This window comes from Barbus barbus, assembly GCF_936440315.1.
Source record: "Barbus barbus genome assembly, chromosome: 10".
Taxonomy (NCBI): domain Eukaryota; kingdom Metazoa; phylum Chordata; class Actinopteri; order Cypriniformes; family Cyprinidae; genus Barbus; species Barbus barbus.
Genome location: NC_136738.1, coordinates 28,111,416 through 28,137,209, shown reverse-complemented (window position 1 = coordinate 28,137,209; position 25,794 = coordinate 28,111,416). Strand labels below are relative to the sequence as shown.

Sequence of the window (25,794 nt, the reverse complement as noted above, 5' to 3'; positions counted from 1 at the left end):
TATATTTCACACTATTTCCAAACATGGTAAATATGAAAAAAAATAAATAAATAAATAAAAATAAAAACACTAAAATCACTAAAATCACTAAAAGACAAAAAAAAAAACGGTCTCCGAGGCAAATTATTAATATTATTGTTGTTGGTGTTTTTAAATATAATAACTATTATTATTATTATTATCATCATTATTACACATTTAAAAAATAATAATATTAATAAATTATGGACAATAGAACAATTACTATATATTTTTATTTATTTAAAATGCAACCAAACATAAGATATCTTGTACAGATCAGTTGTTGCTTATGACAAATACTGATTATGTATAAATGTCAAAATCAATAAGACTACAATGAAAATTTATATTAGAAAATAATAATAATAATAATAATTATTATTATTATTATTATTAGAACTATAACTACTACTATAAATATTATTGTAGAAATTTAAAAAAGTATTAATAAATTAAGGACAATAATTTATGGAAGCTGCAGCTTCCAAGCAAAAGTATCCAAAGTCGTGCCTGAATATGGCCAAACTGCAAAAACAACTAAACATTTATATAAATGCATACATATATGCTTACCAGGATACCCTGGTTTAAAACTAACCAGAAATGTTTGTGTCAACACTCAAGATGCTTAAATATTAAGCCATCATTACTCCAATCCATGTCAATATACGAAGTTCAAGGTAGTACATTTGCAAAGTCGATTCTTTTTGGTCTCAAGGCTTTTGACTAATTCAGCATGTAATATGCTGTCTGACAGACAGACAGTTTTTTTTTTTCTTTAAACGTCCCTCAGACGACTATAATTGCAGCAGCTCAGCTTAATTTCAGCGTCTGAGTGAAACTGCCCACCGTATTCACCAGCCCATGAATAAAAGACCACGAGAAACCCAACCATCAGGAATCCAAGAGGAAATCCAAACCTTTACAATAAACCGACTCTTGAATAATTGATGCTGTAGCATTTTCACAAAACAACTTAATGAGATCCCTGCGTGTGTGCGCATTTCTATAAAAATGTATATAAATGTGCACAGACACAGGCAGTTTTCCTGTCTGCATGCTGAGAGCGGGATACTGGGAAGCTTTGTTCCAACTTCCTATTGAGGTTAAAAATAAGCGTTAACACCAGACGCCCACGACGCTCCATCGCAGAAAGACCCAGAATCAAACACCTTCAGAACACGAATGGATAAACAACAAACAAACAAAAACAGACAGTCAGATCCTGACGAGGTGGATGTCGTTATCTGGCCACAAAATTGCTGTGCAATTATTTTCATTTCAAGATTATTTTTACATGCAGATCCTTATGAATCACATTTACCCTCAAATCTGGCTCTGGAAATATAGGGCAGCGAAGAACATAATCTGTGCTTCATTAAATAATAACAGTGCTAGTTAAGTGGCCTTTGTCTCAAATGCAGAGTGTTCAGCTGAAGTGCTCTAGATAAAAGAGGCACAGAAATGCCTTAACATAAAAATGTAAAAAAAAAAAAAACAACATGAGCTTATAAGAAGCAATGGCATAGTCACAGTGGTATTAAACAAATATCCTAACATAAATACATGAAAATTTACCACAATAGACCTAGTAGACACAACAAACATCTAAATACGGCTGTGCTTGTTTTAACAAACTTGTTTAAAGTGATTATCAAGAGCAAGATCAGCAAACATAAAATTAGCTGTTAAGAAAAGTGCTTTCAAAAGCATCATATACACACACAAGACTTAAGGTCTGGTCACAATTACTGTCATCCAGTGAATTTTCACAGCCAGTCCGTTAGGAATCCAAGCAATTGGGAATTTTGTGTGAAGGTGAGCGATTTTCTATATGAAATCCATTAAAATTTTTCTCAAACTCAGTGTTATATTTTGTTCCAAATTCCAGTTCTTCCATTTTAATTTTTCTGGATTGCTTTTTTCTGTTTGAATTTTATATTCTTTTAATTTTTGAATAATAATAAAAAAAATATCAAATGAAACTTATACAATTTAACAGCAATTTATTAAACGTTTTTTTAAAAGTTACATTTTTAAGGCCCTATGAAAGTTTATTTTTTCTTAAATTCTATTTTATTTTTTACCAAATTCTTTGTTTTCCATTAATTTTCTGGATTCCATTTTAATTGTTTCATTAAATTTGAACAAATCGAAAGAATTTCTAATTAACTGATTTCATTTTAAAAAATTATGTAATATTGTTTTATTTATTCTTTTTCTGAAATACTGTGTTGTGCATTTACATTTTTCTGGTAAATAAATTGTGGTAAATAATAAATATACCTGCATAACCTACTCAACTTTAAAATAACACCGGTAAGTCCTCAATGTATAAATAAACAAAAAGAGTGTCATAGAGAGCATGAGTACTTAATTGAGATATTTGGTGTTATCTTGCACAGACCAAAAAGCATGTGCAAATGATGCATTCCATCATCTGTCCCAAGCTTCTTCACAATAAAATCTTTGCAGGAATTTCCCGTGTTACAAGCACGGAAATTGTGGGAATGAGTAGAATTATGCGCAATACCTGCAATCCCTTCCCGAAATTCAAGCCCTGGACTGGAATCTGTGATTTTCATTTTTGGGTGAACTATCCCTTTAAAATACCGCCTACGCAGGCAGCTCAGAACCTTTTCTAGTTTCTATGCAGTTCACTTCCATTTCAAAAGAATTTAGAGCATTGTACATGGTCCTCACATTGACTATCTCAAGTAAAACGTGCCATGGAAACAGTGTAACAGAATGCAAAACTCTCCATCATTAACAAATGAAGAGGTAAGTGATCAGTGGAAAGTGCAAGCAGACGACATGGCTATCTTATTTTAGCCGCAACAGCTCTATCCACAAGGACTGAGACACAAATACCACATTTTTGTCAAAGTCCTTGTATTCCCAATATGTCACGGACAGCCTGTCAGCAGTGCTAAGAAAGGAGAGGAAACAAGTCTCCATGGCTGGAGCGCTCCCGGCGGAAGCTGTCACTCAGATACTGAGAGTCTGTAAGACAGTAGACAGGAAGAGACGGAAGAGAGACAGACAGAGGCAGAGGAAGCATAGCATGTATTTCCAGATATACAAGGCACCGCATTCAGATCCAAAACAGAAGCTGCAACAAATGGCATTTTGGCTTTTTTTCCCCCTAAAATAACAGTTCTGACTCTAGATTCCAACTGAATAAGCCACATTAAAGTCAATTAAAAGTCAAACCTGTAACCACACATTCTATATTAAAGCCTAACATTCAGAAATGCTCTCTTATAATACATATACATATATACAAACCCGATTCCAAAAAAGTTGGGACACTGTACAAATTACGAATAAAAAGGAATGCAATAATTTACAAATCTCATAAACTTATATTTTATTCACAATAGAATATAGATAACATATCAAATGTGAAAGTGAGACATTTTGAAATGTCATGCCAAATATTGGCTCATTTTGGATTTCATGAGAGTTGGGACAGGTAGCAATAAGAGGCCGGAAAAGTTAAATGTACATATAAGGAACAGCTGGAGGACCAATTTGCAACTTATTAGGTCAATTGGCAACATGATTGGGTATAAAAAGAGCCTCTCAGAGTGGCAGTGTCTCTCAGAAGTCAAGATGGCAAGAGGATCACCAATTCCCCCAATGCTGCGGCGAAAAATAGTGGAGCAAAATCAGAAAGGAGTTTCTCAGAGAAAAATTGCAAAGAGTTTGACGTTATCATCATCTACAGTGCATAATATCATCCAAAGATTCAGAGAATCTGGAACAATCTCTGTGCGTAAGGGTCAAGGCCGGAAAACCATACTGGATGCCCATGATCGTCAGGCCCTCAGACGGCACTGCATCACATACAGGAATGCTACTGTAATGGAAATCACAACATGGGCTCAGGAATACTTCCAGAAAACATTGTCGGTGAACACAATCCACCGTGCCATTCGCCGTTGCCGGCTAAAACTCTATAGGTCAAAAAAGAAGCCATATCTAAACATGATCCAGAAGCGCAGGCGTTTTCTCTGGGCCAAGGCTTATTTAAAATGGACTGTGGCAAAGTGGAAAACTGTTCTGTGGTCAGACGAATCAAAATTTGAAGTTCTTTTTGGAAAATTGGGACGCCATGTCATCCGGACTGAAGAGGACAAGGACAACCCAAGTAGTTATCAGCGCTCAGTTCAGAAGCCTGCATCTCTGATGGTATGGGGTTGCATGAGTGCGTGTGGCATGGGCAGCTTACACATCTGGAAAAGCACCAATAATGCTGAAAGGTATATCCAAGTTCTAGAACAACGTATGCTCCCATCCAGACGTAGTCTCTTTCAGGGAAGACCTTGCAATTTCCAACATGACAATGCCAGACGACATACTGCATCAATTACAACATCATGGCTGCGTAGGAGGAGGATCCGGGTACTGAAATGGCCAGCCTGCAGTCCAGATCTTTCACCCATAGAAAACATTTGGCACATCAAAAAGAGGAAGATGCGACAAAGACAGAAGCAACTAGAAGCCTGTATTAGACAAGAATGGGACAACATTCCTATTCCTAAACTTGAGCAACTTGTCTCCTCAGTCCCCAGACGTTTGCAGACTGTTATAAAAAGAAGAGGGGATGCCACACAGTGGTAAACATGGCCTTGTCCCAACTTTTTTGAGATGTGGTGATGCCATGCAATTTAAAATAAACTTATTTTTCCCTTAAAATTATACATTTTCTCAGTTTAAACATTTGATATGTCATCTATGTTGTATTCTGAATAAAATATTGAAATTTGAAACTTCCACATCATTGCATTCTGTTTTTATTCACAATTTGTACAGTGTCCCAACTTTTTTGGAATCGGGTTTGTATATACATATACATATATATACACACACACACACACACATTGTATTAAAACGATATTACCAGGGCAAACAATAAAAAAAGGGGGGAAAATCCAAATAAAATACAAAAAAACATTTATTTATTTTTACATTTATATAATAAATAAAAGTTTACACAAAAACTTTATTTACACAAAAATATTTATTTATTTTATTTATTTATTTATATTATTATTTATATTTATATAAATATATATATATATATATATATATATATATATATATATATATATATATATATATATATATATATATATATATATATATATATAAGAAAGGGAACAAGTAAGTCAGATTTATGTATATAAACATCATAAAATTATTTAAAAAAAAAATTTTTTAAAAGTGGAAGAATTCTTTTTTTAACAAATCACAAGAAACAATATATTGCATGCTTGAATGCTGTTTGCTGATTTTTGCTAAAGAAATTGAAAAATCTGCTCTTGATTGATCAACCAAACACCTCTCAAATACCACTGATGTGCAACACTCAAAATTTGAGCAAACGTTTGAGGCTATATTTATAAAAAAAAAAAAAACTAAAAAAAAAATACTCTTCCCTGACAAGTGATTTAAGCTTTTGGATCATCATCAGCTCTTAAGTTAGCCTTGTAAAGCTTAATGTCATGCTCTGATATTGCTTAAATATTGCTTATATTAATGCAACCATTTGCAATGCAATTGCATAAAAGCAGTAATCCAAGAAAGAACATGAACTACAGTGATTTTACCATGGTCAAAGGCAACAGAACATCTCATGTCTGTTGAAAAACTCCTAACAGATGGCTTCTTGTGGATTACTGTTTTATTAAAGCAGGAAGTGCATTAAAATCTACAGTGAAAGCTGAACACTTGGCAGTGATTGACATGAACATGAAAACACTGCTGCATCACTCTCACCCTGCTGAGTGCACCACTACAGACACTCAGAGAGGGAGAGAGCAAAAACATGCTGACAAAACCCAAAGAGATAAGGAAAAAAATGCCAGAAATAAACAAACAATCTCAGCAAAGCAGATGACAACCGCAAAATAAACAGGAACCTTCTGCTTGTCCACAGTGCACCTCATTGCACTTGACATTGTTTTGGTATTCCGGTTTCATTACCGGGCCACGTTCAAAATCTGAGTGCACTCATTGAAATGTGACCCCGATGACAAACAAGATGGTCAAAACACAAGAGCTTTACTGAGCAAAAAAGAGTGGCATTTCAAGCCAAGCAAAAGAGGAATTTGTTTCCTTTCCCCCAAAACACATGATGCAACCTGCAATCGTAGATATTCTGCACCTCAAGTCACTCCAGAATAAAAGGAAACAGGAAAGAGACTTCCTTTAAAGAAATTCATTTCCTGGGATGCTGTACTAGTTCATACTGCATCACTGAACACAGAATGATGCTTTTTGTTTAGACTTTCATTCAATCTGCACTACTCCTTTACAGAGTTGACATGTTTTAGACTCCAAAGTCAAAATGTGATCAAAAAGCCAAGACTAACGACATTTTAGATGTTCAACAAAGTCTTTACAATAATTAATGGTGTACAATTATATAATGTAACTTTTTATGGAATATCAGAAAAGACAATATGTTGAAAAATGTATTGTGTATACTATCAAAGTCAATAAGGTCCAAAGCTCTTTGGGTGAAAAAAAAGGTAGCAATTGTGTAGCAATAGCAGTAAGTCACTCAAGGCTGTGTATTACACTGTTTTTACCAGGGTTAAGGAGTATTTTTAGATATGACATGAAGTGGAGGTGATAATATTTCAGATAACACTCACAGGCAGGGTTTGAGAGCAAAACTAAACACTCAAACTACCCATGGGAAGCAATTTTCCAAACTACTTCTTGTTAGTGTAAATTCAGCCCTTCTACAGCATTATTTTAGACGCTATATTTGTGTGCTGACACAGTAAAATTGAGAAATAGAGCTGACAGGTGATCCATGGCTGTTATCCGAAGAACTATATAACAATAACTAGTTTTTTGTATTGAAAAAGTCAAATTATCATTAATTTAATGTGCATTGTTTTATAAAGCAAGCACACCTACCTAAATAAAATCTTCAGATCTGTATTATAGTTAACTAAAATAAAAAAAAGTAAAAAACCATTATTTAACCATTATTTTTTTTTTAAATAACTAAAACTTTAAATACAAAAATTATTATGAATACAAAAATTATGAATCCTCCTCACACTGTCTCATATGCATCAACCGCTGCATCATACAGAGGAAAAACTGGGTCACATTAAAATGTTCCCACTAAGAGAACAACGTGTTAAAAACACCCCACCAAAAATCCGCCACCCTTCAAAACCTGTCAGGAGCACAGTTAACAATCTATATTTCCCAGCCATTTCATTATTTTTTCATCAGCCAACTCCAGGTCCACCCGTCTCAAACACTTTTCTCTCCAGCATTAAGTTGTGAGGTAACAATACAGGTTTGGAACTCCATACATCCACCCAAACGAGAGACGAGGGAATCATATCTGTAATTTACCTCAATTCCTTGTTGTAGTTTTATTATTGAGACGGTCACTGCAAAAAATAAACTCAATTTCAAATGATTTCAGGCCGTCATCAACCTCTGCCCTGAAGTAGAGATCAAGCAGAGGAAGGGGGACGGAGGGAGGAAGGGTGGGAGTACTGACTCATCCATCAAACACACGCACACAAAAAGAGCTGTGAGCAGTCATGAGAGAAATGAAGAGTAAGAGGATGACAGTTCGTTTGAGGACTCTGCTAACTAGGGCTGGGAATCCAGAGCTTAGAGAGTTCACAATCTGAATTGAACGTGATCAGAAACTTATTGCTGCAAAATAAGAGACAATACACTACCAGTTCAAAAGTTTGGGGTTAGTATGAAATTAACACTTATTCAGCAAGGACGCATTAAATTGTTCAAGGGTGACAGTTGAACATCTAGAATGTTTCAAAAAAATAAATGCTGTTGCTTTGAACTTGAAAAGTCTCTTTTCAACAATGATATTAAGAATGTTTCTTGAGCAGCAAATCAACATATTAGAATGATTTCTGAGGGATCATGTGATACTGATTTACATTTTGTGTAAATTGATGTCCCATTATTATAGTGCACAGCCAACAAACATACAGCACGATCCGTGTAGTCTGATTGATGCAATAATGACTTCCATAAATTCAATAATTTGTTCAAAAATACGAAATTTGTGAGTTATTAAAATTAGCTGACTGGTTGTTCATGTGTTAACAGTTAAAAAGACACATTAAAAAGTACTATAACTATTTGATATAAAAACTATTATAAACTATTATAAAACTACAAAAATATTCAATGTCAATGTTATCAAATATATTGCATTTATTTAGTATACAGTAATACTTAATATTTAGAAAATATTACTGACATTAGTCTTAGCTCTCCTTGGCATGAGAGTTCATAAAAAAAAAAAAAGCTGCAATATTTTATTTGTGAATAATATATCTCAGGAAAATGACCGAGAACTAGATTTTTCATAGTGAATAATGATTTAAATTTACATTTGGAAAGACACAAGTGAGTAAGTGGCAATTTTCATTTTTTAGGGTGAACTATTCCATTAAGATTCCCATCCCAACTTCAACTGCTCCATAATGTCCTACAACCAACTGCTGTTTCCATACACATAAAAAGCTTGCTCAGAAATGACTGAGCCTATATTCATAATTTACGTCTCTATATAATCCTCTTGTTTGAAAAGTACAGTTGTATAACAGCCTTTTCAGTTCAGCAACATCAAAAAACAAAACGTTCCACAGCCTCAGGTGAGCATGATAGTCAGCATCCACGTGAAGGCGACTGTGATCAATTATTCATTAAATTAATTCCTGAAAGCCAATCCACCGACCCACATAATTGGGGTGATGTCTACAGCACTCTCTCTCATAGTCACGACAGAGGCCGAAAGCCAAGAACATCCGAGCTTGTGCTGCGCTGGATTGTTTGTGTGAATAAAACAAACGATTTCTCCCATCATTTAGCAAAGAAACACCCCTACATGCACCTACAGGCAATAATAGCCGCATCGCTACTGCAGTTATGCATATGCGCGAGAAGACACAGTACATCTGTAATCCCGCGTGACTACGTTGTGCAGTTTCTGAGACAAATAAAAGCAGACAACAGTCAGGCATGGTGTGCACGCTATGACAACCTTCACTGCAAGCCAGAGGAGCATGTGATGAAGTTTCCAAGAGCATCTGACACTGCGGTAGGAGACGGACGACGGACAGACACAGCGAGGCAGATTGTGCAAAGACGCAGAGTAAAGAGCAGATGGCCTCGCTGCCTCCAACAGAACAATGGCTCCCAGGGAATCCACCGTCGGCCAATCATTGAACAGCAAAAAAAAAAAACACACTCAGATGCTTGGTTCAGCCTCGTGTGCCACCGAACACTGGCAGAAACAGCAGGACAGGCCAGAGAAAGGCAGTAAATCTTGGTGCAGCGGTGCGTTGAATGAGTGAGTCTTTGATTCTTAAATTGGTGACAAGAGGCAGAGCAAGCAAACATTTGAAAGGCTAATCAAGATCTTAATACTGATGTCAGGCCACAAAGAATGATGCACCAGAAAAAAAGGTTGACTGAAGCATGGAAGCATTTTAAACACTTTAAAGAAGGTCATAAGCAGCATATAGTAGGTTGCCAGGATGTCATGTCAAGTGCTTTGACTAAATAATTTCCTAAAAAGCCAACTTCAACTGCTCCATAATGTTAAACTTCAAAGAATTCAAAGCTTGTACATGCATTTTAATAAAACAGTGGCTCAACAGAATGAGTGTGTAGCAGTATTTTTACAGAAAATTTGGGGAAGAATCAAAGAAATCAATAGATTTGCAAAATAATCATAACATATATTGCAGCTGCAAGTAAATATTATTTTTTATAATTGACTAATAGGTCAATAGTTGTTGTTTTTTTTTTAATTATTACATAGCCTTTTTTATATTAAACATACACTACAGTTCAGCATGTACCCTTTTATAAAAATTAATACTTTTATTTAGCAAGGATGCATTAAATTGACAGTAAAAGTCTGAAAAAAATGTATCACGAAAATACTAAGCAGTACATCTGTTTTTACCTTTGATAATAAGAAATGTTTCTTGAGCACCAAATCAAAATATTAGAAATCTTAGAAAATATTTCTGAAGGATCATGTGACACTGAAGACTGGAGTAACGATGCTGAAAATTCAGCTTTGCCATCAGAAATAAATTACTTTTAATAAATTAATAAACTACAAAACTGTTAAAATAAAAACAGCTTTTTCAAACTGTAATAACATTTCATAATATTACCGTTTTTACTGTATTTCAGATCAAATAAATTCAGCCTAGGTGAGCATAAGAGACTTCTTTAGAACTGTAGTTTAGGATATGAAAATGTAAATTTGTGCACATACATCAATCTGATATACTCATAGTACAAAGTTAAAGGTGGGGTAAGTGATTTCTGGCAGCCAATGTTGATATTTGAAATCACCAAAACACAAACGACCCTACCGCAAAAAGGTTCTCGCCCCTATATTGATAGCTCCACCCCAGGTAACCAATGTTACTCACCTATCGAGAAGAAGCCAAGCAACATCGGCGTCCGATCGCAGGCCTTCCCGCTCCTTCAGTTCTCTCCAGCACTGGAAAGCTGATCTATTATTTACACAGGTCATACTTCTTGCCCATGTAACACAGTGTCTTCACTGGCGCGACAAAATATTATAGAACTCATTATAATCATTAATGCGGATCCCGACAGTAAACTGCTGCCGCGTTCTATTTATGACGTGCTGACACAAATTTCAAATGATTTTCAACTGTTGTTTTGTCACTTGCAGTGTAGACAGACTTTAGCTGTTGTGGCGCGGCGTCCGGTGTAGACACGGTGTAAGCCTTCTTTTGTTCCACAGACGTTTTCCTCTTTTATTTTTATTTTTTTTTGCCATTTCTATCTATCTGTCGTCATTCGGTTTGGCTAATGTCCGTCCTGTGCACTGAGCGCTCTCTCCTCACATCATGAGTAGACACGCCCCTTAATGCTGATTGGCTACAAGTTTGTTTTGGTACTCGGCCCTGACCCTGAAAAAAATACATACCCCACCTTTAAGATCTCCAACCCATTTTCAGTGTCCAAATTGAATACAGTTAAAAAAATCTTGTACCCAGACTTTATAGTGGACTCTCTCTTTAGTGAACCTCTTTTTAGTTGTGATATAGTATCTCAAACTACATTACATTAGAGAGATACTGTAAACATCTGTCCACAGTAAATGTTGGAAATTATGCAAATGTGTAACTGGCACCCATTGTGTTCCCAAACGCATGTTAAACTCAACACATGCAGAGATGGAGTTTGCTGTGAACTAATATTCCAAAAACACTGGATCATGAGCTGATTGAATGAGAAAACTCTTCACTTCAAAATACGCAGTGCTACAAACTACATATTTATTCAATTAAATGCAACTTGATAAAGGCAGTAAGCTGTGTTGTGCTTTTGATTGTAGTTAGTTTTAAAAGATGCTTTGCCAAAACAACGGCGCAAAATACAACATTAGTTAACTTGAAACAATGCTTTTGGGAAAGCATGGGAAAATATGGGATTCTTTAAAGAGATATCAACTAACAAAATAGTTGTTCTTATGATGAAAACTGCAATTTTAAGTTCAATTATAAAGCTCAGTGTAAGAGATCTGCTGCTTCCATTCAGCAGAACGAAACTGCAAAATACACTTTTTCTTCAGGAATCAGCTATTGTACATGTTATTTAGTCTAAATAACATGTACAATAAACTATCAATTATTTTCTTTAGCGGTTAAAACAACTCCACATTACAGGGGCTTTTTTTGCCCACAGTAAACACTGTGTACTGACGAAGACACTCCATTTACATGGGAAACTAGCAGTACACTAGCAAAAAAAACAAGGCAGTTGTTTTCTCCCAGAGGCACTTAAATCCATGTGTATTATTCATGGATCTTTCATTCCATCTAAGATACAAGTCTTGCTCGATCATTACTTCTTGAGAAAGCAACAGAACACATATGACTTGCAGATATGTGCTTGTCCTCTGTTGTTATTTCACTGCACTGAAAACAAAAGGGCTGAATTATTGTGAAATGCACTGTGCTGACAGAAGCTTTCACCAGCGCTAGATGAGGAAGCACTCACATAGCTTCTCTCAAAAGCCCACCGATCACGCAATAGCCACGTTTCAGGAATCCTGAAAATCAAACCTGCAGTCAAAGTGATGATAATCAAGCTGAACTGCTAAAGGCCTAGCAATTGCATTTTAGTATTAGGCTATGACTCATAGTGGCTAAGGCCCTGATCTTAAAATCTGCCTCGAACACACACCAATCAAACAAACCATTTTGTGTAGGATCAGAGAAACCAAATCAAAGCTGAAGCGGGTCTCTTTAATCACTCTTGGGTGCCTCCATACAAGCTGACCGTTCCCCTGGCCGCAGCATCAGATGTCCAGGTACATTCATCACTGGTGCTTACTGCTAACTTCTGTCATTTAATTGTAGGGCAAGACCTCATTTTGCGGGTTGTGTTTTGCTGCATTTAACTGCATTCCTTAAAGATTCAGAAAATAAAAACAGAAGTCCTAAAAACACTGTTGGGAGACGTTCCACTTAAACGATTCAGTTTTGCAGGCAAAAGCACCATTAAATTCAAGCAAACTCTTTCACTTGTCTGACTACAAATGAAAACACAAAAGCACATGATGCAATGAGAAAGACCAAATCACAAGCTATAAACATAGGTGAGAAGATGAAAAATCAGAACTAAGAAATAAATGTTTGGCTTAGTAAAGTGCAAGCCTAGACACATGACTGTACTTATGACGAACGGCAAAAAATTGCCAATGACACTCCTGCAATATTGCAACAGTGGCCAACAACATCATTACAGTACTGCACAATAAAAGACTGCAAAACAACTTGGGATACATTTAATAATATTAATAAAATGATTTTGCATAAAAATAAATAAATCATATATAATACTTTTCTTTAACTTTTTAAGCTTAACTAAAATTGATTGCATAACTTTGGATACATATAATAATAATAATAATAATAATAATAGTTATTTTGGATAACAAAAGCAATAAATAATATTTTTTATTTAATTTTAGCATTTTAAGCCTAACAGTTAGACAGCTCAAAACAAACCACTTTGCATAAAACATAATAGCATAAATAATAACAATAATAATAATAATAATACAAAGTTGTTCCACAACAATAACAACAATAATACCAACAAATAATTCAGGTATATAATTACTAGTAGTAGCAGAAATAATAATATTATTACTAGTGCTGCGCAATTGCATCCAAAATAAAAGTTTTTGTTTATATAATATTTGTGTGTACTGTGTAAATTTATACATGCATATATACATACATATACATAAAAATATAAATATAAAAGACACATATATAATATATGTTTTGAAAATATGTACATTCACAATTTATATTATGTATAAATATATAGACATAACTTTTTTTTTATTTATATATATATATATATATATATATATATATATATATATATATATATATATATATATATATTTATATATATATATATATATATATATATATGCATGTGTGTGTATTTATATATACACATTATAAATATACACAGTACAGACATATATATTATGTACACAAATTTTTTTATTTTGGATGCGATTGATCACGATTAATCATTGCCCAGCACTAATTATTACATAAATAAATAATGCAATACTGAGTCATAACAGCTAGACAATAATAATAATAAATAAAACAAGTGCAAAGATATTTTGAATAAATAAGAAAAAAAATACTGTTTTCAGACATTTAAAAATAAAATACTCTGTATCAGTCATGGAAAAGAAGAAAAAAAAAAAAAAAAAACAATATCAGTCTACAATCCCAAAATTATTCAGTCTTTTTTCTCTTTAACTTTTATCTATTCATGTAGGCTGGCTGGAAGTTGCAGCATTAGTAAAAAGCATTTAGAACAAACTGGAGCAAGCGTTTAGACATTCAGTGACTCCTGCACCATAAATTTGGATGACGCACAACCATGTTAAATGCTGGAAAATGCCTCCTTAGGTGTGTGTTGTGCTTGTGGTCAAACATCTGTGCAGTACGAGGGCACTAGGAGGTTCTGAGACGTCATCCGACGCGCTTCACAGATTCTAGACATAGTCATATGCGGGATGCCATTTCCCCTGGTTAATTCCCTTTGTATAAGAAATTATGAAACAGGTTACAAAATGCATGCTGGCCGTGCCCCAGCCCTTCAATGTGCAGCTGATGCGATTGGTGTACTTTCTTAAGGCCTTGTTCTTGTTCTAAAAGGAATTATGCAACCGTGGTTTCAGCATACAAACTTATTCAGCATGAGTAATCACTGCAAACCTGCAGGTTCTGCGCCACGCAGATTTTGTGACGAGGAGATGGGGCGGCAATGATGTGCCCTCTGGGAAGCTTTCAGGATGTCCCAGCCATGTTAGCCTCAGTTTCATCACCAAGCCCATGACAAAAACCCTGCATCCCGCTCCTCCGTTTCCATTGGCCATGCTGCTGCCCAATTAGTCAGCCTAAAGAAGCACCCAACCCCCCCCCGCCTCTGACCGAAGGGCCAATACTTCCAGTCCAATAAATCTACTCTTAAAACTTTACTCACAGCTTTAACACAACTTTGAGTCACGCTTTCCAAATATTAACACAGAACAAAGCAAAAAAGACAGAAAAAGCAATGAAAACTCAACAGTGAGGCTGAATTTAACAGCAAAGGCAGAAACCATCAAACAGAATACTGCAGCAAAGACCTGTTTGGTCATTTAAAGGCTTTGGTGTTCAGCCAAAATCAACCCAATGAGAAACAAAAAAGGTCTTACTATTTAAGAATGTGAAACAGTTTGAAGTAGCATTACATATAAATAATAGGGACAGGAATTTTGATCATTTATTATGGAGAACAGCAGTGCCAAAGCAAAAATAAAAATCAGCAAATTAGACAAAAAACTATAAATGTCAATAAATGACTTTCAAAACTTACAAAAACAGATATTTAAATGTCTATAAAAAAAAAAAAAAAAAAGTTAAAAGTGTTAGTTAAGTGTAATAGAAAATACTACCTACTGCAAACCTTTTTAAAAAATCATTGGCCAATTGGTTTTCTTTCTCCTTTTGTCAAACTAGTTAAAAAAATGCCACTGGACTGTTGACATTTGGGAGATTTAAAGCACAAACCCTCAAAATATCAAAACTGAAAGAATTTTTTTTTTTTCACACTAATTGCTAAGTTGGTAGTTGATGAGTTGACCTTTGACCAAAATCAAGTTCATAAAAATATACATAAATAAATGGAGGCTATGTGCGTGTTACTGAATTTGGGCTTAAAATGGGAAATTGAGGGGGAACATGCTGTTGTATTATCATAATCAATCATCAGTCATAATAAACTGTAAAAAATATATTTAAAAAAAATTCAAAACAGTGAACAAAAAATATTATTGGAGTGCATTTTACAAGAAAATTCTGTTTCAGTCTTCAAAATGTAATGTTTAATTATTTGCAATAAAAGTAAATATTTGTAATATCTTAATAGCAATTTCTACGTTTTTTTTTTTTTTTTTTTTTTAATCCTACACCATTTTTATTTTTTATTTTTTTCTTTCCAGTGAGCACTTCTGCACATTCATGTCAACAGATGAGCTCCTTGTATTGTAGAACATAGCAGCACACCTCAATATGGAAATCACAACAAACAGAACCACAAAAATATCTTTATCAGTATATTTCGATACGCATTTCAGAAATTTAACACGTCCAGACACAGTTTAGCTTGGGGATATGTTAACAATATATCAGAAATACAGGCTCAACTTCAATTTCAGCTAAATTCCACTGTGGTTTGTTTTCCTCCTGCATATTTACCACTTGAAATATCTTTATTTATTTGGAGTATTAATTATGCAGATATTATGAGCACATGGCTCAAGACTGGGGTAGAGTAAGGACATGAATAGAGCTGCGGCTTTCATATGGTGACACACAAAGCTCCTTTGTGTTCATTATTTATGTGCATCACACCATACAATAACTTACTGTATTTACTGCCGCAGATGCTCATTATTCAGTCTTCCCTCTGGACAACTACTACTCAGTGCTGGTAGTTTCCACCTGACCAACTGTCCAAGATATACAACAGAAACAGTCCAGAATATAAGCTACTTGCACACAGGGCTGGGTGACATAAAAAATATAAATAAATAAATAAATAAACTTTAAAATATTTGTGATGAAAAAAGCAACATCGTGAATATCACAGTGACTTAAATGTTCTTTTTAGTCAACCTTGTTTCCTAAAGAGTGCTACCATTCAATAATTTACACACACACACGGTTTCATTACAGATCATTTTATCGTGGTTCAAATAATCACCCGTGTCACTTCCTGCATATTTATTTAGCCCAATGAACAAATTGAAGTCAATTAACTCGAGATGGAATTCAATCTGACATGTCTGCCGCTACAAAGTGCCAAAGAGAAGAACAAACACGCAGCTAAGCCTAACCTTCAACTCTGAATTTGACATCAAATGAGACACCCAATACTCAATGGCACTTTTTGTGTGCCCTATGGCCAAACTCGTCTCGGTCTGACCAATACAGATCGCGGCACAGGAATCTCTCCACGTCACAATAAATGAGCTGGTCGAAAACATATTAACTGATGCACTGCTCATGTCAATGCCATGACCCTAAAACAAGCTGCTAACAGGGATGCAGAGATGTCATGTGACGGATTACACACTTCTTAAACAACCAGGGTGGCTGACAGGCCAAACATAAGCAGCTGAGTAAAAGTTAGAATGTAGAAATCCTCAAACAACATGTGCTGAATTCAGTTTAGCATCCAAATAAGAACAGCTAGTCAAATACCAATGCTCCCAAACTTCATTTCCACATAATCTGTTCATGTCTTTCCACGTCTGATTAGTGCAGCTGAGTCATTATTAGGAGCTTTGAGTCTTCATGGTATTTCTGACACAAGAAGATGTAAGCAGTATGAGACTGGCTATCTCCGAGTGAATCATGCACTTATACTCCACAGAGGACAGCCGACCATCATCAGGTCATCTCACGGCTACTCTGAGGAAGGATGGTTAAGCTGCTTTGATGGCTGCTCATTCTCCACAAGATTCAAACTATTTTATATGACATCACACTGGACTTGCGTTAAAGTGATAGTTCACCCAAAAATAACAATTCTGTCATTTATTCACCCTCATGTTGTTCTAAACCTGTATGAGTTTCTTTCTTCGGTTGAACACACGAGAACATATTTTGAAGAATTTTGGAAACCAATGAGTTGACGGTAGCCATTGACTTCCATAGTATTTTATTTCATACTACAGAAGTCAATGGCTACCGTCTGCTCTCTGGCTACCAACACACTTCAAAATAGCTTTTATATTCAACAGAAGAAAGAAACTGACATCAAGTTTTAAATTTTGAAGCCTAAAAGAGGAAACGTAAGAAGGTACCATTGTGCACACAATGTGAAAACATACTACATTAACATACCAACACCTCAAGAGCATCACAGACACAAGCAGAGGAAATTAACCAAAACTTGTAAGTTACATTTGACAATGTTATAACTTATGCACTACTAAATCATTTTGTTTTCCACCATTAAACTTTGTTGAACACAAATCTGTGTATAAACTATTGATGGAATCCTCCGATCAGGAGTAACAGTTAGAATAAAACAGCAGATTGACTGAAACGCATCAATAGGTTCTTGTTTTACTTGACAAACTTCAGTCCTTTAGATATATGACAATGTTGACATTTACACCAGTTTACATTTGAAGAGAGAACACATTATGACTTAGTTCACACTGCAGGTTTTTAATGCTCAGATCAAATTTTTTGCTGAAATACGATTTTTTGGGTGCTGGTTGTTCAAAACGGTTCACACATGAGACTGATGGCAGTCGCATATGGCCCTGAAGTGACCCGCATGCGCAGAAGAAGACGTGACGTCAGACGCAGCGCACTGTGTTTGTGGAAATAAAAATGGATGCTGCTCATGTTAGCGTGTGTTTAACAATTTTTAAGTTAATGTGCAATCGGAGCCTAAATAACAAAGTGATATTATTGTCTATATATTGTCTGCCTATGTGATTTTAATCTTCCCGCCTCCTCCAGCACAGAATTGTGATGTCTGTGGCATTTCAATGTCGTAAAAATCGCATGAAATGCGACATGGCCGTTCAGACTGAAGTCGCATTGCAAAACATCTGATATGTATCCGATTTAGGACCACATATGAAAGTGGCCTGGGCCTGATTTGAAAAAATCAGATTTGTGCTGTTCAGACTGTCATAAGAAAATCAGACATGGGTCACATTTGGGCAAAAAAGTCAGATTTGGGCCACTTTAGCCTGCAGTGTGAACTAAGTCTATGTGAATAAATTTCTCTGCTACCACCTCCTCAACAAATCTGACCTAAGCACAGTGCCTCTGCGTGCATCGCTCCACGTTGTGCATGTCAAATAAAATCAATCATAATAAATATATGGCATTTCTTATGTTTTCATAAGAATGTATTTATTGATTCTTATTAAATGTCCAATAGAGTTTCTGAATGTTATTCATGTAGTATTGTATTTCAATTTTTGTTTTTGTATCAATATTTGTATTTCACTTTAGTTATGCGAGGCAAAAGAAGTCCAAATCAAGGATAAACTGAAATTCACTGCATTTCAGAACACAGCTTCTACTCATGAATGCGAGGCTGCTATTGGATAATTGAAGGTAAATATAATATTACACAACTGTGCATTACCTTACGGAGAGCTTATGACCTACTAATATGTTCTACCTTGTAGAAGTAGAGTTAGTTAGTTTCAAAATAACTAGTAGTTCATCTAATGTGCACTTTATGTTCCGATTTAAGCTTCAAACGGCTCCTGCAATCCCTGAACTATATAAGCACTACTGATAAATATGAGATATATGAGCATTAAAACATGACTGCTGTCTTTGGTGACTCACTTGGTGCCCTTAGTGAAAATACATGACCAAAGTAGGAAAAAAATACAACAAACACTTAAAGGTGGGCAAGTGCATAAAACAGGAAAAAAGTCACAAAACAGAAGGCTAAGCATCCATGTGATTGGCTGATCATGCTGTAAAATAGAACATTGCACACCTATGATAACAGGTGCACTGTCAGCCTGAATGTGTCAAACTGGTAAAAATGGACAGACTAATTAAAAAGTCAACGACTCACCCACTCAAATATCATAACATGTGTTCACATCCAAATTGAAATGAATCAAAATGACTTAAAACACACAAATATCTGTGTGTGAGCTGGTTTTCATACGCTAAAGTATTCTTGGAATTTACCAAGAATTTCACGACTAATCGTCTAAAAAGTTGACTATTAATAAAAACAGCCAAACACACAATGTGGCAATAAGCTACACAAAATGTTATTTTTGTTATAATTTACAATAAATAAAAATCTACTTAATTGGACTCTGAAGCGTCTCGGTGGAAATATAAACCGTGTTTATTATATAGTAAATAAATACAATAATCAAATAAAAAAAATACAGTATTATAATGTCGGTGTAATATAATATTTAATATTAAAATAACACTGCTTACTTTTTAGTAATAATATTTGTATAGAGTGCTTTTCGGAGTACTCAAAGATAGTTGTTTAAGAGAAATAAGGCTTTTGGACTAAAAAAAAAACTATGCAATTGAAATATGCGCATTTTTGACAGCTGTCACCTTGAATCTTCAATAAATGGCACAGAGCAGCTTTGACGTTTTGATGACTAATGGGTTGAAATGAAAGTGACTGTTAATAACAACAGCCAAACAGCATTATATGGTAACACAATACATCAATAATGAATGCACGGGGCAGCTTTGGTAACTCGTTTGTTGCAAAGGGAAATAAAGTCAAACGATGATCGGGTAACGTTAGATGATGGCAGAATTATTTTTGTAATGATATGCATACGGTGGAAGGCGCGATTTGACCAAATTTAGACACGTGAATAAATGGGTGATTTCTGCCACAGCGCGTCACGCGACAGAAATATTTGGAAGTTGCAGTCTAAATGCACTTGACTGAAAACATCGCGTCGGACGCGAACAAGCCATTTCACCAGCGTTATTCCGCGCAGCCTGGTTAAGCGCTTATTTCTCTATCCATCTATCCACCGTGCGCGCTTTCATTGTGGAACTGCATTATGACATCCCCGCTTCCAGCGATGCATCGCGTTCAGTTTCACACTGCAAGCGCGTTATTACGCACCACGGGTTAACATCTACTATAGAACAGTTCTGCTTTTACCTCTCAATAAATAGACGAACAACTTGCGTCAGGACCCTTCGTATAGAAAACAATCCGTTTGCGTTACATAAACACAGCAGGAACACGCGCAAAATATCGCGCGTCTAAAAATAACACAAGAGTGGAGATCCGTCAGTACTCACGGGTGTGTGAATGCGGCGATCGGCACCTCAATACAGATTCAAAGGACCCCCGTCCACCATTGGAATAAAGTTGAGAGCCCACCTCTAATGTCGATGATGTTCCCAGGAACGGAGTGGATCTGTTTGATCACACTAGCGGCCTAGAATACTCTCTCGGGGTCGCCACTCTGCAGCGCGCAACGTGGTTACAGAAACACGCCGCGATTGGCTGAAGCGGTGCAGGGACCGCCCACAATCCGTCAGTCAGGGCAGGAGGCTGAACCCAAGCGGCGATTCTGATTGGCGGAGGACACCAAAGCGAAACAGATTGGCTGTAAACACAACGGATGATTACATTTGTAAGATAAAAATGCAAATTTGTTGTGTTTAATTAATTATATCTGTAAACGACAGAGTGATGATGATCAGTTGGCTTGGCAGGGTTGCAGTCTACTAAAATATTTAAGTTAGTTTTATACTGAGTCCCCACACTTTGTGACTGATTCTTGAGACATATTAATTCCATATCTTTACTTGATATTCATTTTTAAAATACAACACTTTCAGTTTCTTTACAAAAAAAATTTGTTTTATTTAGTCTTTATTTTTGCAAAATTATCACTCATTGTTTCCAGTTATTTTACTTTTACATAAACAGTCTATTATGTTGCTTTATATTGCAAACTGTTATTTTATTATCATAATCTTTATATTTTTATTTTCTCATTTCTAATTTTCACATACTTGAGCAGTACATACATAGTTGTCTATATTATATATTGTGTTTTTGCTGCTTTGTGCATTGCCTATTTGTATATTTGTATATTATTCTTTTATTATCTGTGTCCTGTCCTGTTGCTGTCTTTCTGTTGCACTGTAAACATACTTGGCCAATAAAGCTCATTCTGAGAGTACTGCACTGTTATTCTTAGTTCTATTCTCGCACGTTCAAAGAAAATAGCTTACTTCCGCGATAAGGAAAAATAAAGGAAATAAAGGAAAATAAGGAAAAATAGACTCAGTAGACCTATGTGTTTTAAAGAAACTCTACTACTCTGTCCTGACAGAACTTAGAAGTTTAACAATATTTAAAAAAAAAATAGTTTTACTTTTGTCAGTGCTGTCAGATATTTATTAAATGAGGCAAAAGTCTTCGTTCCTCTTTCTATATTTCACCCGCAACATCACACAGACTCTTAATTCATCCATCAAAATGCATAAATATTTATAATAAATATCATGTTAATATCTGACTGTGTTTAGGAGTATTTAGTGATTTTTGAGAGAAAAGGAAAGCAGTAGAAGTTTGCACCATTTGTGAATATCTCTGAACATGTTAGATTAATCCAAATAATGTTGTGATACTTAATCGCTCACTAGCACTGGCAAAAAGCAATATCTAGCCGAATAAGTATTTAAATATTTGAAATCATGACTTTCCCACAACGTTTTAAGATTTTATGACTTTTCAAGTTCCATTTACATACATTTTTTCAAGTTTTCTGTGAGTATATGGGAACCCTGTTTATAGTTTGTACAAGAGCTGAGGGAAACACCAACAACAACAACAAAAAAGTTAAATGAAAAATATTACTTTTAATCAACACAGCTTTACGTCTGTATTTGTTTATCCTCCTCTTTGCTAATTTACTAAATGAAGTAAGGCACAAAACATCTGATCTGCAACTAGTCCATTGAGCTCTGTGTCCAGACCAAATTGGAAGGACAAATGGGGAGAAATCAATAGAGCAAATGCTTTTTTTTAGAAGTGCACTGTTTATTGATTTCCCCATCATAAGATATTGAGGGCAAGAATTAGGGGTTTGAAGTATGTCAGAATGTATGTAATGTTTTTTAGTTTTTCTCTGACTCGTCCAGTGCTTCCAGATGCTTTGTGGATGACACGATATGCTTCTGCTCTGTTCCTCGTCCTAAAATATGAGCCAGCACTACTTTTATTCAATGGATTGAAACATTCCAGCTTTAAAAATGCACTAAAAATGTATCATACAGCTGCTCCAGTTAACTGCTATATTTCAAGTCTTTAAAATCATATGATAGCACTGTATGATAAGCAGACATTATTGGTGCCATAATTTATGGTGCTTTCTGTCAATTAGAGCTTGACAGGCTCAGTTGTCATTCATTTTCATTACATGGACACTTTTGGTTTTTAATGTAAAAGAGAAAACATACTGTAGTTTTGGAGTAGTCGGTATAGGCTAAATAATTACTATAACTGTTCCTTTAAGAAACTGTAGTTGAAGCACAGTTTTTATTAAATGCGCAATATGTAACTAATTTTGCAAATGTATTTGATTTTCCCTATCAGTGAATAAAAGACAACCCTGTCCACCCCTCGACTCACCTTATCAAAGCCTGGGTGAATAAATTTCCATACTCCGTCCTCTCTGTCCGACAAACAAAGACATCGGAAGGAATTTAAAATATTGCAAAGGATTGCATCAGTGAGAGTTTTGACAGGAAGAATTTAAGGTCACTGATTTTGTGAAAAGACAGAACAATTGGACCACCAACAGCTACAGTTTCTGAAATGATAGAGACCTGTGCCCGAAATCCTCATCAACTAACCCATGTCGTTCATTCACAGTGAACATACAAACCTTCATTAACCTTGATACAACTTGTGTCACATATATAAACTGTATATTAAACATCAAGTCTATTCTGATCAGCTGTGATTGTTTCAAACCACACAGGACCTTTGCAGTCAGCGTAGACAGATCATGGAAGGAATTTGAAATCTAGCCTTCAGCGAACATCAGTCCCTGTTGTTATTTCTCCTATGGACGCTCTTTACCCCTGTCTGTTCCAGGGGACGTCTACAGCTGCTCAGTGATCTGACCCTTCTCTCTCTGTCTGCGTCAGAGTCTACAGAGAGCAGACATCCTAAACACCCATGAAAAGCAGGTACAGTACAGCTGCAAAGATCTGAAATGTTCAGGTCTGAGATGTTAAGCAGCTTGAGAGTACTGACTGCATGCTTATGTCTATGTTTTACGAAACGCTCCTTATTCATTTTGCATGTGTCCTTCGAGTCATCCTACAGAAAAGCTGGCCAAAGGCTATCACTCTCAGAAATAAAAGTACAAAAGCTGTCTCTGGGGCAGTACCTTTTGAAAAAGATGATAGATAGATAGATTAGATAGATAGATAGATAGATAGATAGATAGATAGATAGATAGATAGATAGATAGATAGATAGATAGATAGATAGATAGATAGATAGATAGATAGATAGATAGATAGATAGATAGATAGATAGATAGATAGATAGATAGATAGATAGATAGGTCTAAAACATGCTGATAAATCATAACCGAGAACAGTATGAACTATGACAGAGCAATCTCTGATTTGTGTCTAGGTTTCCCCTGCCAATAAACTTCATAAAAAGCACTTTCTCTCAGTACCAACAACACCATCATGTCATGGTATTGCACTCAGCTGCTAAATATACATCTCTGTGAGCTTTGCAGGAAGGATGAAGAAGGTGAGTGTGGACATATGAACATGCCGAGCATCTCTGGAGATTGCCAGCCTTCTGCATCATTGATAGAGAGCAGAGAAAGGAATGGGGTCAGCAAGAAAAACACATCCTGACCTGTCTGAACTCGAAAGCTTTACCCATCTACTATATTATGGCATGTCTCTGTATTAGATTGGGGTCAGAAATAACTATTTTCTCTCTTTTGTCTTTGTCTTTGTCTTCGATGATTGGATTATAAGATTAATGGGCCTTATTCATGAAACAAGAGCAGAATAAATCCGCGTAAATCGTTCACAAAGTCTTTCGTAAATAAATTGTTGCATTCAAATCAATGCAAGAAATTGCATAAGAATGGATTTATGAACGATTGAAGCAGAAATTCATTTTGCATGTTTAATGAGTAAGGGCAATGTCAGAAAAAGATGTACACTATATCTCTTTCTCCAAGAAAATACTTAAAGGGATAGTTCACCCAAAAATATGTATATACCTATGACTTTCTTCTTTCAAATAAATACAATCAGTGTTATATTAAAAACTGTCCTGGGTCTTCCAAGCTCTCTCCTCTGCACATCTGCATTCGTTAACGTCTCACTCTCTCATGAATGCACGTATGATAATTAGCAGGAGCTAGAGATTACAGTTCATAAAGTTTTAAATATGGATATTTTTCTGACACAAACGCTTCACTTTGCTTCATAAGGCCTCCCGGAGTCATGTGGAGTACTTTTTATGATGGATGGATGCACTTTTTTGGGCTTCAAAGTCTTGACCACCATTCACTACAATTTTAAAGCTTGGAAGAGCCAGGACATTTTTTAATATAACTCAGATTGTATTCGTCTGAAAGAAGAAAGCCATACACCTAGAATGGCTTGAGGGTGAGTAAACCATGGGGTGATTTAAATTTTTAGGGTGATTAAATAGATTTTTGAATGGTGTTTAGTACTGTAAAAGCCACTGCCATGATGCTTGGTTGTTGTAGATGGTTGCCAGGGTGTAGCTATGTTTTTGCTAAGCTCTAACTAGTACATGTGAATATAATTCAGCATATTGTTTCACACTGCAGAAGTTTAGCATCGCAAAAGCTTTATGAGAATATGGTGGCACTAGTATGTGTCTTTGTTTAAGGGTCAGGTTTCCCCTTTCTGCTCTATAGTGCTCAATCATTGTGTTTACTGATGAAAGCATGAGACGACTCCACTTAAGATGTGAGGCTGTCAGGCACTGCAATTGGATGAAAGAGAAAGATTAAAGAACGCTGGGCCCAGCAGCATGGATAATTAATTCATAATGGATTAACGAGACTACAGAGTCAATGACTAGGGAGGGAGGTGGGAAAGACCGGGAAAAGCCGAGAGATGGAATTTAACAAGTGCGGTGAGTCCTCTCTAGGGTAGCCATGCGGAGGCCGGTGGGTAATGCCACTGCAAGATACCACAATCACAGATTTGATGGTTTGTAAATGCTATTAGAATGATTACTGCTCTGTGGATGCTCAAGTATTGCCTTGAGGGATGCTTCTATTACTTTGCTTCAAGACATCAAGTGGCAACCAAAAACAGCACCAACAGTGTTTTGTTAAAACGTGCTCACTCTCAGGCTATCACAGATGAGTTTGATTCTTCATTAGAACAGACTTGCTCACCAATGGATCCTCTGCAGTGAATGGGTGCCGTGAGAATGAGTCCAAACAGCTGATAAATACATCACAAATGTACATGTTTGTAGTTGTTTGTTAGTTTTCAAATCAGCACTTTGGCTTCTTATTTCACTTGTAAGCAAAAAAATAACTTCATCTACATCTCGAATTGCCTAAAGGGGAATACA

General features: G+C 35.6%; 1 protein-coding gene across 1 annotated transcript in view; it reads right to left on the bottom strand.

The window, feature by feature from the left end:
- adarb1b (adenosine deaminase RNA specific B1b) overlaps window positions 1–20,635 on the bottom strand; it is a 139,770-nt gene extending 119,135 nt beyond the window's left edge. Inside the window, exon 1 of the mRNA XM_079427133.1 lies at window positions 20,475–20,635. The gene's annotated coding sequence lies outside the window, so the exon portion shown is untranslated. The remainder of the gene's footprint in view (window positions 1–20,474) is intronic.
- Between the last annotated feature and the right edge of the window lie 5,159 nt (window positions 20,636–25,794).